Genomic DNA, 16,964 nt, shown 5'->3' on the forward strand with positions numbered 1-16,964 from the left:
AAAGTATGTGGAGCAACAAATTTGTCTGTGTGCATCTCTATCAAATTTTGTCACACCACCTGCTCGACGAATTAGATCCACTTTTCCAGAGTATAAAATCGAGTCTAATCGAGTCAAATTTGTAGATGTGCTTAAGTATATACGCTGAGCATAATAATAATAAAAAAAAAAAAACGCCCTGGGTCCCCAGAAGGCCTGGTATCACCCAGCGGGGTCTACTAAATTCACAATCACACTAAACTCGACTTCCCCCACGTCGAAAATTGACATGCGTCCGTTTTTACACCGAGCCCAGTCTACTTTCTTTGACCAAATTTGCAGCTGTGTCAAGGACGAGGAAGCTCCGTGTTGGAACGCCCAGTGAGGTACCACGCAGTCTCAAACATGCCAGACTAGACTTGCCCCAGCACCAAAATGAAGTTGTCCCAATTTTTACACCAAGTGCACATGTGCCAGTCTACTAAAAATAGCGCCCGTATTAAATCATGAACATTATTGTTTTTATATTCTCTCAATTTGAACTTGATTGTTGTAACTATGCAGAATTATAAGATGCCTTTTTAATTTTTGAAGCTTCAACACTGTTGTTAGGTAATTACAAACATAAAGGTTTACATGACAAATGGTCATGCAGAAACTTATGCGCAGCAGGAAGCGCACTTCAAAGAACACACTTCTCACTTTCGCGGTTCAAGGTTTTCCAAAAACCCATCTATCTTTGTTTCAGTGTAACTGCTAATAGGGCTGCTGACTAACTCGCATTCTCACACAATAGTTTTCTTTTGGTTTGCCAATTGAGACAGAATTATTTTTACTCTGCATTAACTTCAAATGTGAGCGCAAGGAGGAAAGTGTGCCCTCTAAAATCTATGTACAAGGCAAGCGAAATATTGAAGAGCAAGCGACAAGCATTAAATATTTTTTCACAAATAGTACCCAATGTGAAACACCCTGCGGTGTCACAATGTCCTCATTTACATAAAAAGCCCAAACTGGTGGATAACTCCTCTGCATGCTTGGGAAAAGCCAGATTGGCTTAGTTACTGTGAACCCCACACAAGACAAACCCAAGAAAAAAAAATGTTTAGAAATAGCGGGGCGGTGGTGGGGAGTGTGCAGGGCTTCACTCAGCCTCTGGATATCCATTGGCAAAAGAGACACATCAAGGCCGTCGCCAGCTTTGAAAGCAGAAACTAAAACTGTGATTGATGTGGAAGCGGATGCTGAAGTCAACTGTTGGACAGACTGCATTTGGTAAAAGTTCACAAATTTGCAGATAAGCCTCGATGTAAACTCAGAGCGAACCAGCAAAAAGCATGATAAATGCCTTCAAGGACCCGACAGGCTTCCGTACGTTTGTAAAGTCCATTTTGGAATGGATGTCTATGCATAGTTTGCATTAGATGAACAAGGTCAATCACAGAGTATGCACACAGAAACAGTGTCGCAGAGCCTTATCGGAAAAACAGCTTTTAGTTTGCTTCTAGGTCCTTTCGACTAAAATCCAGTATTTACGCTGTGAGAGAGAGATGGACAGAAAGAAAAATAATCAAAGCATGAAAAAGAGAATGGTATGGACACAAAGAAGGAAACAGACTGTCCCCTTCCCCCATTTATCTGAACTACAATGGGAGACGACAGGGTTGGAAGGGGGCCTTTGGCATGGGTTATCTCACAGACTGAATTCATCAGCCCTTATAACTTCAGCTTGCCCATAAAGAATTTATGAATCTGTGGATAATAATCGGCTGCATCCTTTTCCTGGAGAAGAAAGAACAACTGATGTCTGTTAAACAGCCCAAAGGCACTGACCTCTCCCATCTGATGGCTACAGAACAGAAACACACACATACACTCTGTGCTATGTCACATTGTTTCCAGACTCCAGAGGTATAGAAACAAAACAAAAAAAATAAAAAAATGACTCAACGTAGTAGTCCCACATCCTTGACATATTGGATTTGAAATGCTAACTACTGCCAGTATCCCTTTTATACTAAAAGAAAGTAGTTGGGAAGGGATTGAGGGGGGAATTGGTGATGCAGGGAGACTTGTCGTATTGGAACAGTGAGGACAAATTTTCTGCATCTTGAAAACATTTGGGTTCAGTGAGATTGAGATTTCCAGGTACAGTATGTGGATCCAATACTCAATTTGGAAGATACAATGATTCATAACATAATGGCAAGTATTAAGGTGAGCAATGACATTGCAACAGATTTTAAACAGATAGCGAATTATAATAGCTAATACTTAATAATATTTATATTATTAATCTTAATAATTATTCCCATCAGTCCTTCAAATCGTCATCCCATAATTTTTGCATTATCTGGTGTTGCCTCCATGCTTTGAACAATATAATGCGATACCTTCCCTCTCTGCCCTCTGGAAGGTGTTTTTGGAGTTACATATTTATTCCTCTGTTTTTATTTTTTTATGTGACGGTTGTTACAATATGTCAACGTGATAAAGTGAGTCGACCTGTCTGTAGAGCAAGGAAGGTTGGGCACCGCTAATCCATAAAATGGCAAACACACCTTTTTTTTTTATTTTTTTTTTTATAAATGACCCTCGAACATTCAGTCATGGTGCCTTGACTCAATTAATTATGTTTATTATATTTATTAGATTACAACAGACTAATAAAAATCGAGAAAAAAAATTGCTGTTTTAAAGTGTTAATGTGTTAGCCAGAGCCGGGCACACTTTCTGACTGATGACAACACATTCCCAAGCTTTTTTTTCCCGCATGGATTTCAATGACTTCACATGTCTTGGGAAAAATTCCATGCTTCATGATTTACAGCCAGCCTCCAAATTCAATTAAACATGCCTCTTTGGCGTTTGCCCACTCATTCCCAGGTTATATGCAGAGGGTGTTTCAGAAGTCTTGACATGAAAATTTGTGTATGTGCAAACCATGGCATATAAAAAAAGACGTACAGGGATAATATAGCCCATAATGTAAAATTTTCGACATGCTTCCAAATCCCATATAACACTGAACTAATTTGTTGCTTGCAATGGAAAATCTGAATGTATTGCTCTGCTTACACTACACCAACCAATTTTAGTTGTTGTGATCAGTGTTGAGTTTCCTGAGTTAAGCAAGTATGTCGTGGAGTCCTGCCTTCTCCCTTTGAACTGTGTTGCTCTCAAGCGTACAAGCGCACATGCCCGCTGACATTGCACGACGGTGATCAGATCACTGATAGTAATACCCCACATCCATCACCGCTACATTACTCGACTGTCATTGTGACTGGTGTGCCAATTTCTGGTGGACATTTGCCTAATTAAATGTGTCCAAATGCCAGCTTATGCCAACGAATGTAACCTGTGGTTGTAACTCTGCTTCAAATGTGCAAACCCTGAAACAGCCATCTGAATGACACTTCATAAATTCATCAAATTGTCACATGACAGTTTGGGAGCTGCCAATTGCTCTTCATACCCTACACTGCAAGCTTGACAATTCCCACAGACTTGCATATTGTTGTCCTGCACAATTATAAATCTGGATGGGATAAAATGTTATTCTGCATCAAGATGCTACTTTATAGAATTTTTTTTTGTGTGATGGTTTTTGTGGATCAGGTGTTATAGTTGAATAGTTTAACATCCACTACATTCTGCATATAGCATGTGTTTGAACATAGATTCACATATTGTCTTTCCCTCTCTCTTTTGCAGTATGGAGTGCACAATTAGCACTTCAGGTTTTCGGGCATGCATGGAAACCCTTCCGGTTCGGTAACTGGCTCAGCATAAAATGAATGGAACACAAGTCCCTTATCTGGCACGGGCTGTGTTTTCGCAGCTGACCATGCCTTCTTTTTTCCCTGACGATCATCTTTCAGGCTGAGCTAGGATTCCATTCCTTACACATCAGAATGAAGACATTCATCTTAAGGATGACATCTGTGGTGAATTTCTCCCTAACCCTATAGCCATTAGCAACAGGAGTGGGCAAGTGAATGGGCCTATAAAGTTGGCTCATCGTGGATTCTGACTTATATAATGCGAAAACCCTGTAAAGTTCAAATTTGGTAATTCAAGCTAAAATGGTTTATGGTTCTCCAGAGGCGGACCATAATCCATGGCATGTAATGTTCAAACACAGATGTGTAGCACATTTTAGCAAGGGCACAGGTTCCATATAACATCATTAATTTGTCGTTAACACTTAGATTTGTAAAGGGAGGCAGTGTTAGTTTACCCTCCTTCGGAGAAAAAGAAAGAAGTTTAAAGCCAAAATGAACACAATATTTATTGTGTTGGAACACATGTCATGTGTTGAAATGGGTGCGTAGGTTTTTCAGTCCTGGTTACAGCATGGATTCATTTCCATCTCTATTTTCACATAAGTCGCACTTTTAATAGTTTTACATAAGGGCATTTTAAACTGTGCAAACAAATACTGGCTCCTCAGTTTACAAAGCTCCCAATATTATTTAAGGCTGCAGGATGACACATTGTCAAACAAGAGTGTTTAATGAGAACCCACTCTTGCCCCAACACAAACAGTATACGTATGCGATTTGTATTGGCCTTGATTCATATGGTGTGGATGACACGCTTTGAAGAGACCCATCAATCAGTTGATCTAAAATAAAATGGATGGGGCAGATATATCACACTTTTGAAGACAAACAAACAAAAAAAGGAGAGAGGGGTAATTCGAATGAGAATCAGCTGCGCTCAGAGATTTCAACGGTAGTTTAGAAGAGGGATTAAGGCGCACCCTCACTGTGGAGCCAGCCTTATAAGGTACACCCTATTACTTTTGCTTCACACGTTTATAGATATTTCATCATCTGCCTCACACCAACGCCATGCTGTTATGTCTACGTAGTCCGGGTCTAAAGCAAAAAGGATACTACCATACTTGTCTGCTGCAGTCTTGTGATGTAATGGAGTAAAATACTTTACAGACTTAAGTAGAATTTTACACATATCCATACTTTACTTATTTACATTTTTGGAAAGTGAAATGTAAACATTTACTCAAATATGTTTCCGATAGCCATCTTTGTTACTCGATACTACAAAATTAAATCTGAATAATTTTTTTTTTTGTCATAATGCCTGAACCGTTTCGCGCAAAGCAAAAGATTAGCTCAGCCTGTACTGACTGTTAAAAGTGAACTGGACGTACAATACGTGGATGGGTCCAGGGTTACCTGCAACCTTGTATTAGGTTGCCCTGCTGTCAATCAAGAAGCTGTTAAGTCAACCTCCCCGCCTCACTGCTTCGCTCGTTCTTTAGTGTGAGTGATCTGTTTATTTTAAAGTGTTGTGCATTCACCCGAGTCAGTCGTTTTTTTTTGTAGTTGGACTCATTAGGGCTTCTTTGCTATTGAATTACTTAGCATTGCTATTTATAGACATACCACTATACTACATAGAGTTTTTCAGCTTGTTTGAAAGTGATGCTTTGTGCACATTTGTGGTATTGATAGCTTGTCATAGTTGGTTGGGAAGTTGGTTAAAATGTGAATTCATTCTAAAGAAAGAAAGTTAAGAAAACATTGTGAGGACGCGGTTAGACGAGTCCACCTGCCCAAAGACGTTTGGCCGTGCTCTTGCCATTTTAGCCTAGACTCATTTTAGGCCTTTCATCGCCCTCAACTCATGAGAGCACTCACTGGTGTGCCTGGCGACAGTTAAAACCAAATGCAACGTCTACCATATTTCCGCACAAGGAACCGAAAACACACATGAGTGACAAGTGAAAACGCTAACGTGCTAAACGACATGAGATGGTGGACATTAACTTGGACCATGCTTCTTCTTCTATGCTCGTCAAACAGCCTGACATCTGTAAGTGTACAATATTCATCATTCATGACAGTTGCATGGCAAGCAGCTGCCACAGACACCACCCAAAATGACCGCCTTTAGCTTCCTGAGTTTCCGCACGTCTTTGACTACATTCTGGTTTGAATTGAAAAGGCTGAACGAGGAGCTCATTGCCACAAACAATAATGTATTTCTCTGGAAATTATTTTAGAAAATTTTATTGTGTTACCAGCAATCAAATAAGTCATATACAGGAAATGTCATTTTAAATGAGAAAATGAGCAAAACTGCGCTACTGTGGAGCAGTATGTGTTTCCTACTCTCTGCACACACAAAATAAAATCCAAATGTAACGGGCTTGGAAGGGAAGTACACCTGGCCGCTGACCTAAATGCCTGGGCGACTAACTAAGTGGCGATAGCATCCTCTTTGAAACCTCAAATAAAAATAAAAAAAAAGCAAAATAAATTATGAAAATAACCTCGCTTAATTTAAATGATAAATAAATATGTTTAATTTACATCCCAAAAAATTTCACCACCTAACCCAACCACACGACACATGTCTTACTGGTTCATGTCAATCACATGAAATTCCCCCTTTCCTTTCCACAGTAACAGGAATAACTCTTCTCGGAATAGGCTTACATTTAGTTCATACATGTGGGACAAAGTGTCTGTAAACTCACAGTGCTTACTGTATGTAATGTACATGCACTATTCAGCATTGAGTTGAAAGAAGTGACCCACTGGAGATTGACCGTGAACTATAACTCCATTTATACATTGTAGCTGGAATATCTCTGTGACCAAACAGATTTTTTTTTTCTCTGAAAAGTCATTGAATGTCCTTCAACAAACAAGATATGAGATTGTGGTCTAATCCACAGCGAGACTGTACCTTTTTCACAGTTATCTTTCAATCTAATACACACAGAATAATGTACATACAATCTTGATTATGCTTGCATCATCCGCCTGTTTTTCTCCATGACAAAAATAACCAAACAGTGTGTTAAAAATTTAACTATATTGTCTTTCATGTCATGTCAGTGTTAGAGAGTAAGGTTAGGGATGTTGTGAACATGTTTGTCTCGGCAGTCCGTTGCCTGGGGATAGTCTCCAGGCAAAATCCATACTGTGAATCCAGGGCTGCCTTTAGATGCAAGCCACTGAAATGATTAGTGCTGCTCAACTGGAAAGGCACAAAGGGCCTGTTGGCCAGCCCTGAAAGTTTCAAAGTGAAACCGGTACACCTTGTGTCTGTGTTAATTGATCACAGGAACATTATCTTGCCTGTTCATGGCTTAATTTGCCCTCTGAATCAACACCATTTGTCGACTACCGCATTCATTTGTTGGAAGAGGAAAAAAAAAGGTTTCCCACATGCAATTCTTTTTAACGTGTACTTTTATGTTCCCATTGCAATATAAGTAATTACAAAATGTACTTATATATTTTTTTGCAATAAAATTCACTAGTCTGAACACGGCATTCGGATTCGTACTGTGATTGCAGAATATGAGTTAAGCAGTAAAATCTGTCCATTTTTAGCCATCTCAAGGGGACGGCCATTTTGTCAATTTTGTCGACTGAAAAGGACATCAGAGTTGCTCAGGGCGCAAGAAATGACCAATCAAGGCTCACCTGTTTTCTAAAGCCGAGCCATGATTGGTCGTTATCTGAGCAAATGCAATGTCATTTTCAGTCAACATAATTTAAAAATGGCCGCCCCCTTTATGCTTAACTCATATTCCGCAATTAATTATTCGGATCAGTGCTTCGGATTATTAAAAAAAAAAAAAAAAGGTACAAATTTTACTTAAAAATATATACTGTTATCAGTAGCAAAAAAAAAACCTTTCAATTATTCTCTAACAATTGATGTCTTGAAAATAATGCCAACTGACATTTACATTAACAATTTGTAAAAATGAGAGAAAGAAATCCGCATAATAATTATTTGAAACAAAATGATAAACACATCACACTCGCAGCTTTGCTCTCCTTTGAAAATTAACCCTTGCAACTTTGTTTGCATATTGCCATTTTACTTTTATAATAAATGGGCAGATGACATTAAGTTAACAATTCTATTATTGCCTTGTTTCACTGTTGTATAAAACTATAAAATGTTTACCAGCATAACGGCCCGAAAACATACTTTGACATTCGGTGGTATGTGTGACTTTTTTTTCTTGTACGGTCATTCTGTGACAATGTGTTATGTCCTCACAAAGAAGGCATTCATAGCCTGACTGACACGGTTGGCTTGCTGCAGTCGACAACTCACGATGCATTTGCTTTGAGATAAGCGCATTATCAACACCCTAGTGTCTGTGCAATAAGGGTGATTAGAAGACATAGTACAAATGCTTCCATTTTGATTTCAGAAACCGTACCTGCACCCATTTGTAGCTATACAAATCTATCACAACAGACGATCAGTGACGGGAAATGTGTATTTCATTTCACTTGCTGTCCCCATTCTTAATGGGTAGCCATCCAGAGAGAATGGAATGATTGATTTTTGTCATCCTGAATGTGGATAGATGAATGGGGTATAAAGGAGGAGGTGGAAACAGAGTTGGAGGAGAAGGAATGGTTAAGATCTCACACCTCCTGCTCCCCAAAACAAATCATGCCGGCAAAATAAATAAATAAATAAATGAAATAAATAAATAATATGAATGTGAGTTGTCACCATGCAGACTTCACGTGCACATGGATGTTCATTTCTACTTAGCTTCTAAGGGTACCCCATTGAAAATTTGATGGGAGGAGTGTGAAGTGTTGGACTGGGGGGGGGGGGGGTTGGCGGTAGTGTTGGAATGATAAATCCTGCTTTCTGTAGCTTGCCACTCTCAATCTCAGCATGACGGCCCTGTCCTAATTCATAGTGATTTTGAACTGTTTTGTATCAGAGAAGGTAAAAAAATTATTTATCGGATGGGGAAAAAGAAACAAAGAATGAGGGGTGAAAGGTGAGGTGACAGAATGGAGACTATGCTAAAATATCCTGCCAAAACATTTCAAACACATGATAATCAATATTTAACACAGCTTGTCAAAAATGTCTAATATGTACTTTTTCAAAAAATTGACAGAACAATGAGGTTTTCTATGCAACACAGGCTTTTCCAAAGGCTGACTGATGTTACGCTGCAAGCGTGACTCCACTAATGGAGCGAGATACATCCCAGGATTTTTCTTTTTCATGATTAGATGCAGCTTGGAAGAGGTTGAGGAAAGGAAAAGAAACAGCATGACAGTAAATAGCTGCTTCACAGAATAGCTGATGCATAATCATCTGTCCGACACCATTTACTGTTTCCAACTTCTCACTGAATCTGAGGTACGACTTTATTTTGTCACATTGTTTGACTTTTTGGAGAGTCTTTGCAAGGCAATCAAGGGAATGCATTTCTTTTCTAATTATCTCTTTAAGTAAATGTGAGCGAAAAAATATATGACGGCCTGATTGGAGATCATCCAAAGCCCATTTATTTCGACAGTATGTGATTTTCCTTTCCAATCGTGTAATTGGGCTTCTTTAGAAAAACCACTGAGCTCATTACTCTTCCAAACTAACTTCATTTCACCAGGCAGTTTTCCAGATTTTTGTGTTTTTAGCTGACATGTTTTATCCACGTCCTTGATTCCAGTGTGTCTAAATAGCTGGATAAATGAGAGCTATGTGCCAATAGTCTGAGCAACCAAGTAGAGCCGGGAGTAATTGATGCACCTCCTGCGGGTTCAACTAAAGGATACAGAGATGTGATCTAACCAAAATGTAGTGTATGCAGTACATCATTTCCTCTTCGCAATGGGTTATGATTAATTTGCCAAAAACTGCCATGAATGACAAAGTGATTATTCAGCGTCATGCGCAATTGCAAACTAAAGGAGAAGTGTAGTTAAAAAAATTCACTCTTTTTTTTTTTTGTTTTGTTTTGGGGTTTTTTTTGAGCTGCCGCAATTCATGTTAAAATATCTCAACATTTAGTGATACCATAAGTAAATGTTTGGACTAAATTTACCAATGTCGCCTTGTATTAAGCTATAATTCTAGTAATGCTCAATTTGATTGTCACAGTCAAAAACGTGTTGTCCTAAAAAAATGTGTTTAATATAAGAATGTATTTTGATATTTATAGGCATCAATATTTTGGCTGCTAAAAGCCACATTCGACATATTTATGATGCTGCCATTCCATAGCGGTGCTGTCTCTAACTCTGTGCTACTGAATGGATAATACATATGAAACTAATCTGTTTAAACCGGTTGAGAGGAAATATAGAATTCTTAGTTAACATTTATCTGACCTCTTATCTGAATGAAAATATGTATCCGACAAGAGTAAACACTATGTTTTTGCCTCGGTATCTCTTCTAACATGATGGAGTCTAGCGGACGCTAATCTTGTAAAGTCAACCTTTTAAAAGGGGAAAGCAGTCGATGTGGCTTGGAGAAAAAGGTCTGGATGGACAGCTGTGTACAGGATTGTACGCGAGCAAGGAGCTGCCCCTGTCCATATCCAATGTAAGGTTATAGGAATATCATAATCCCTCCTCTGAGCTCCTTTGCTCGGAAGATGATGACTAAATTTCCAGTGTCTTATCACACACTACCAGACTGGAACTAGTACAAGGGGTTCTGAGGGAGGAACCCAGCATGAAAAGTGCTGGCGATGAGATGATCTGATTAGTGGTGGCTATTGGATTTGTTTGTGGTGGTTGCAATCGGAGAGAAGCAGGCGTTGTTCAAAATGCCCATGGAGATGCAAAGCCTCCACCGATCCTTTTACCCCCCTCCCTAAAAAAGAATTCCCTTCTTGGAGGAGTGTAACATGGGGCAAGTCTGCAGGGGTAGGTGGGGAGGGGAAACAAATTTAACACTTCAGGGGCTTGGAGCGAAAGGGGGTTTGTTTATTTTATCAGGTGGGTGGATGCTGGACTGCTTCATGCAGTGAGACAAGTGGGATTGACTGGCGGTATTCAGTGGGACGCGGAATGGTTGAGTGTCAAACGCTGCCTGCAAGGCAACGATCAGCGGCATCAGGCTCTTAAGAAACCCGACCTGAGGCACAGCTAGACATAGTGGATTCAGGAGATTCTCCAATAAAATACATGCCATGTGAGGGGCTGGATGGGGAGGAGACGCCAAGCGGCTGTGAAGATGCCTCAAAGGAAGCAAGACAAATAGGGAGGGTGAAGGAGTGGGGCCTTCAGGGAAGCGCTACTTGGCTGATGTAAGGATGAGCTACCCAAGCCCAGATAACAGAGCCCAAGAAAATGTGCCATTGTTCAATTAGACGGAAAACACATCCAAGTAAAGATATATTCCATACAGAAAAAATGCATTTATGGTCTCAATGACAGTATCAATCACTGTAACGGCTGTGAAATAGATTCTTAATGATGATTAAGTAAATACCTTTGAAGCTATTGAGGAATGGATGCTATTTGAGAGTCATTTATTGCAAGATTCTTTGAAAAAAATACTCTGGAGAACAGAGAAATATGAGGGGAAACAGACAAGGAAATACATAATACATTCGTTTCAGATAGGTACTCGGCTCAAACAGTAGCTCGTGCACTTGAAAAATTGTATTCATTCATGTTGAGACGATGTAAAGGTAAATAAAGAAAAATAAAATCCAACAGTCTAGCTCCCTTAACAGATGCATTCTTCAAGGCTATTTTCCCACATGTTTAATTTTGTTAAGTGACAAACACATGTCAATAGTGGTCTGCACCACTTACCTTGAATAGCTCGTTTGAACAACGGACAAAGACGTGGTTTGCTTATATGACATAATACCGCAGTGCACTTTGTACCCCTAAGCCCAGTCATTTCAATAGAGAGAAAGCCACTGAGTCAGCTTGCCGAGACAATGTCGATAGGGTAATGGCACGGATCAATACCAAAGATTTGGGCCAGATCTTAATTAAAGAAACAACTGCTGATACAAATGATGTTTTCAATGTATTGATATTGCATGGGGCAAAGGGGAGTGCGGCGGGAGCACAGCAGTTGATCAATGTACTTAACATTAGCATTTCTTTTCATCGTGTACCAAGATCACTTAATTCTCCCTCTCTCCCTCTGTCATTCTTCTCTCCCTCTCTCTCTCACTCTCTCCAAACACAATTGTTAAACAGTCTGAGGCAACCCACATCCCCTCCCCCACCTTACAAGGTGAACTTGAAGGTCTATGTAGTTGTGCTTTTATGTGTACCAAGTTCCTGTGGTCATTGTGTGTTAAACCCAAGGAAAATCAAAGAAACTGTTAAGAAGAACAACAGGACTCAAGTGTATGAAAATCAATTGTCTTCCGCGCAGAATAAATCTCCCTTTCAATTACACAATACTAATCTCTGTGCAAAGCTATGTCTCTCTCCTCGGTGTTTAGGTTAATGATGTCAAGTCATTGAAACAGGGATTTATGGATTACTCATACAGAATTTTATCTTTTCTTTGTTGCATCCGGCGTGTGGTGTTGTTGTTTGGAAGAACAGGTTAAAATAAAGTGCTTGTCATGAATTGGCGGGGGTGAAATGAAACAATATGCTGGTGTTGTAAATTCCGTATGCAGAAACGAAAGGAAAACACAGACATCTGTTCCCTCTTGGTCAAAAAATAGGATGCTATAGTCTCTTGTGAATGGTACAACAATACTTATTAAAAAAGAAGTTGAATTGATGGATACCATTAAAGCAAAAAAACAAAGTCTCTCGAGACCTGGTACCACAAACAGTCTAAAGTCAATAGGATGATTCCCCAGGTATCCCTGACCAGCACCCAGTTTAAAGAGACATCAATCTCAGATGTCAGTTCCCAGCTAATGAAGCTACAGCCAATCAATATTCAGGATGCTACCACTGACTTAAATGAAGTACTAATGCTAATAAAGCTCTCTTACTCTATGAGCTTTTAACACGCCGCCTGGAACAGGTTCAGTACAACGATATAAAAAAAAATTAAATAAATCTTGCTTCGTTCTTGATTAATTAGCATTGTCTTGTATTTACAACAGAAACAACGTTGCAATCTATTTTTCAATTGATTTTCAATCATAATAACAATATGATAATGCGGTGGTCACCAACCTTTTTTTTTTTTTTTTTTTGCATCACAGACCGGTATAAACCAATACATGCTGTTCACGGACCAGCAACCATGCGCAGACAGGGTGTGTGTGTCTGTGTGCCATAAGAATCAATGCTTTTAAATTGCTAGTATCAAAGCATCGGTACTGACAACAAAGATAATTAGAGACTAATTCAACATTTTAACATAACTTTTTACGATATTGACCACATAAAATAACATATGGAATTACTAAAAGTGGACCACACGGGAATAATGAATACGCCTTAGAAGGTAGGCAATAATTTCTAAGTGCATGATCAAAATATGACACGATTGATTTGCTGCTTTTGTCCAATGGCTGCCGTTTAGTTACTATTAACTGCTAATGTTTTCTTGGGCAGGCTGTACAAACTGCTGGCATTTTCATGCTTTCCACTTCATCACTTGGGCACTACCAGTTCAAATGATTCAACAGGTTTTTGGTTTTTGATGACATACCTTGCACAATGGCTTCCTCCACGTGAGGCTTGGTAAAGTGCATCGGGAAATATATAGTGAAGAAAAAGCTACATATTAGTGCATTCCATTTACCATTATGAAATTGTTTTTTTTAATTTTTTGGGACTATGACGTGTTTTTCGGTAAAAGGACAATTAATAACCCAAGGACTCGCTTCTTGAACAGTGAAAAAATAGCAAATGTGGATTGTGGGTGCAAGTTTGAGCTCTAATATAAATAGATTAATTAATTCATTTAATAATACATTAATTATCCCTTTGTGAGCTTTGTATGTTTTGTTTTTCTACTCTTTGAACATCTTAACTTAATTTTTTCATTTTCTATGCATCACGTGCTCCTGAAAGTTCAATCATTTACTTCTATTATCTCAAATGCAATTGAAATGCAGAGTTTCAGAATTCATGTGTAAGTATTTTTTTTTTATGTAAAACAAACAGATTTTATTATTTGGGACATTCACAAATGTCTTTGTTAGTATCCTCAATATATGCTGGAAAATAAACAATATTTGGAGATACTACAATTGTGACAGACTACAATGTTTGCTTTTATCTATGAGATCAAAACTGAATAAATCAGTTCTTGACTAGAATACAGTAGCACTAGCATGGCATTCCCTAATACTGCGATATAATTTATAGCAGGAAGAAATTCTTCTGGTGTGACTCTACAGCAAGGAAACACGATTATTTCATGCAGACTGGCAAAAAACGATATGAATATGAATCTTGTCTTACACATCCATGCAAAGGTGCAGTCGGCAGTGCTGTGGATGGAGTTACCAGTTAATAAAGGGGGGTGGGGGCGGTTCAGGATTGACTGACACGCTAATACTGAAATAATTTCCACTTTCTCACCACCTCCCTCTCATAGGCAGGGAATTAGTATTATCATATCAAAGGGTTCCTTTAAAATGGGTATAAAAATCATTTAAACAGACAGTGGCAGTGATTATTCAGACTAGGTTATTTGCCAGCGTTTGCATGTAATATGACATCGTCTTCAAGACAACTTCATTTGCCGCTAAATTGCTGTCTGTCACCAGAATAAGTAAATTTGGTGCTGTTTTATCAGCAGCATTGTGTCAAGTTAGGGGGGATACATCAAACAGTCAATCTGATCAACAGGAAATGAACACACAGTGAATAATGCAGTGACTGAAAGGAGAGCGGATTGGTGGCGATGCGCTACCTTGATGTGCCTAATGTAAAAGTCCCCACATTCTTTTTTTCCCTCAGCAAAAAAAAAAAAAAAAAGAGGAAAGACGCTTTAATCTAAAATGCTGTCTTATCGTCATGGCTTTATGACCAAATTTATTAACGTAGACTCAGGAGAGCATGTGGATGAGTTGAAGATGCATCATGGTTAAAAACCTGAATGTGTGGAAGAAATATATGGAATGTCATCCGCAGCACAGTGATTTCATGCTCTTTGTTTGATTTCCCAAAAGGCTTGTTTGCAAAAAAGACAAATGTATAAAACATTTGATAAAAGGGGAGTTTTCTAATATATTTCCTCTTCTTTTACAGTGAAGGGAAACAAGGAATAATAATTAAAAACCTTGACTCGGCTGCTGTTCTTTGTCTAAACCAGGGGTGGGCAAACTTTTTGATTGGCGGGCCACAATGGGTTCTAAAATTTGACAGAGGGGCCGGACTGTTTTGAATGGAGTGTTTTGGTAACCTCACCTCATATGAGAAAAAAAAAAAATTAATTTGAAATGAAAGTGAACAAAAGCATTACAACAAAATATGTGCCTTTGACACACTATAGTAATTAGAAAATAAAGCCTCAATAAGGTTTATTCATTTAATTTTTTTCAAGTTTGGCGGGCCGGATTAAAACGTTTAACGGGCCGCATGTGGCCCCCGGGCCGTTGTTTTCCCACACCTGGTCTAAACTATACCTTCTTATACATGCCCTCCATTTAATTTGAGCTCAGAGGAATCATTTGACCACAACAATCGCACCCAATTAGATTATTACATGCAAGAGTTGTGGTACGACTGTCTGCTCATGTATAAGACAAGGACAACAGACAGAAAAAGCTGGATAAAGGTACAGAAGGAAAAAAAAAAGATATAATAGAGTTCTGAAGTCTTTTGTGGAGCTGATATTGTCTCTTAGTTGGATGTTTGCCTTCGGGATAAAAAGAACTCGTCTGGAGTAACAATATACACCAAAATAAAGTATTGAGCTTGAAAGAAAAGGGGACAACAGCAATAAGCGAACAATAGCGCACAATAGCAGGTATTTAAAGGCCCCAGGAGAAGAAGGATGGGCTTACGGTCACGTCTGTCTGAATGATGCCCCACAAACTAAGGTCACAAAAAGCGTTTCCTGGCTTTTCAGAACCTGCCGAGATTCATTATATTTTGAGGGGATCAGGCCAGAGATTCATGAAGAGTGGTTTAACCCCCCAATTAGTCAAAGTCCCTTTGAGGCGTCTTCTACCTTGTGTTGATACATGAGGCGATGGTGACAAACCCGCCCTGGGGTAAAGTGATTCAATTCCAAACAGAGTTCAAAGCACTCCAGTTAAACTTGGAACACAATACTGCAGTGCCGAGGGTACAATTTGAACACGTAGCCATGGCCAGACTCTGTGAGAGAAGGACATGGATGATGGGGCATCACGTCATTACAGTTCTCAATGTTTAACTGACACAGATGCTTGCAGGACAATGGTCATACATGAGAGGTAAATCCCAAACCAAAGTAATTCGCTATCAATAACCGAGCAGAAATGGGCTTTCTAAACAGATAGTAATATAATCTGGGCATCACGTCACTGACTCCATACACATCGGGGGAGAATAAATTTCCAGTGTTTCATATCCCGATTTTAATCACACATCTTGTTGCCTCCTCGGTCTGCGGCCCCATAAAATTTAGCCGCTTTAGCAAAACAATAATTCAATATGGCAGGATGTCATTATACGACTCCTCTCACATACAATCAAATGAAACATACATGGTGCTTCTAGCTCTGGAATCAATTGCTTACTTGGATGTAGTAAGCAGATTTATATATAACAGCGTGACAGAAAAAAATAGCATGATACCACAATTCGCCTACTCTCTTTGTGTACAGTATCAGTTTAGAGACTTTGTTTCAAATAACAATCAAGTGAGACCTCCATTAGTGGTAAGTTGCATTGCTGTCATCTCTAATCACAGTGATGAGTAATTTCAGGAAATTTGTGAAACAGTGTGTTAAATGTTGGATTTGACACTGCAGGCTAGGATTGCTCTCAAGATGACCTGCTATAACTTAAAGCATGATTACTGTAATTTGAAAATCCCAACCAAATATCTTGTCTACATTTAAATTGACCTAAAGGACTGGAGAGGCAAAGCAGATAAGCATGTGGGTGTTTTTAGAAGCACCTTCCTGTCATTTAGATACTGAGATTCCTATTTGCAGCGACGATTAAAATGCATGTATTTATATTGTTATAGCATGGTTAATAGTATATGAGAAGAACTGGCCCAAGCCTCGTCTCTTTTTTCTCCTTCACAACCATTTTATAATGGAACTAAGA

This window comes from Idiotropiscis lumnitzeri, chromosome 10, assembly GCF_059441095.1.
Source record: "Idiotropiscis lumnitzeri isolate Australia: NSW breed Sydney's pygmy pipehorse chromosome 10, RoL_Ilum_1.0, whole genome shotgun sequence".
NCBI classification, from domain to species: domain Eukaryota; kingdom Metazoa; phylum Chordata; class Actinopteri; order Syngnathiformes; family Syngnathidae; genus Idiotropiscis; species Idiotropiscis lumnitzeri.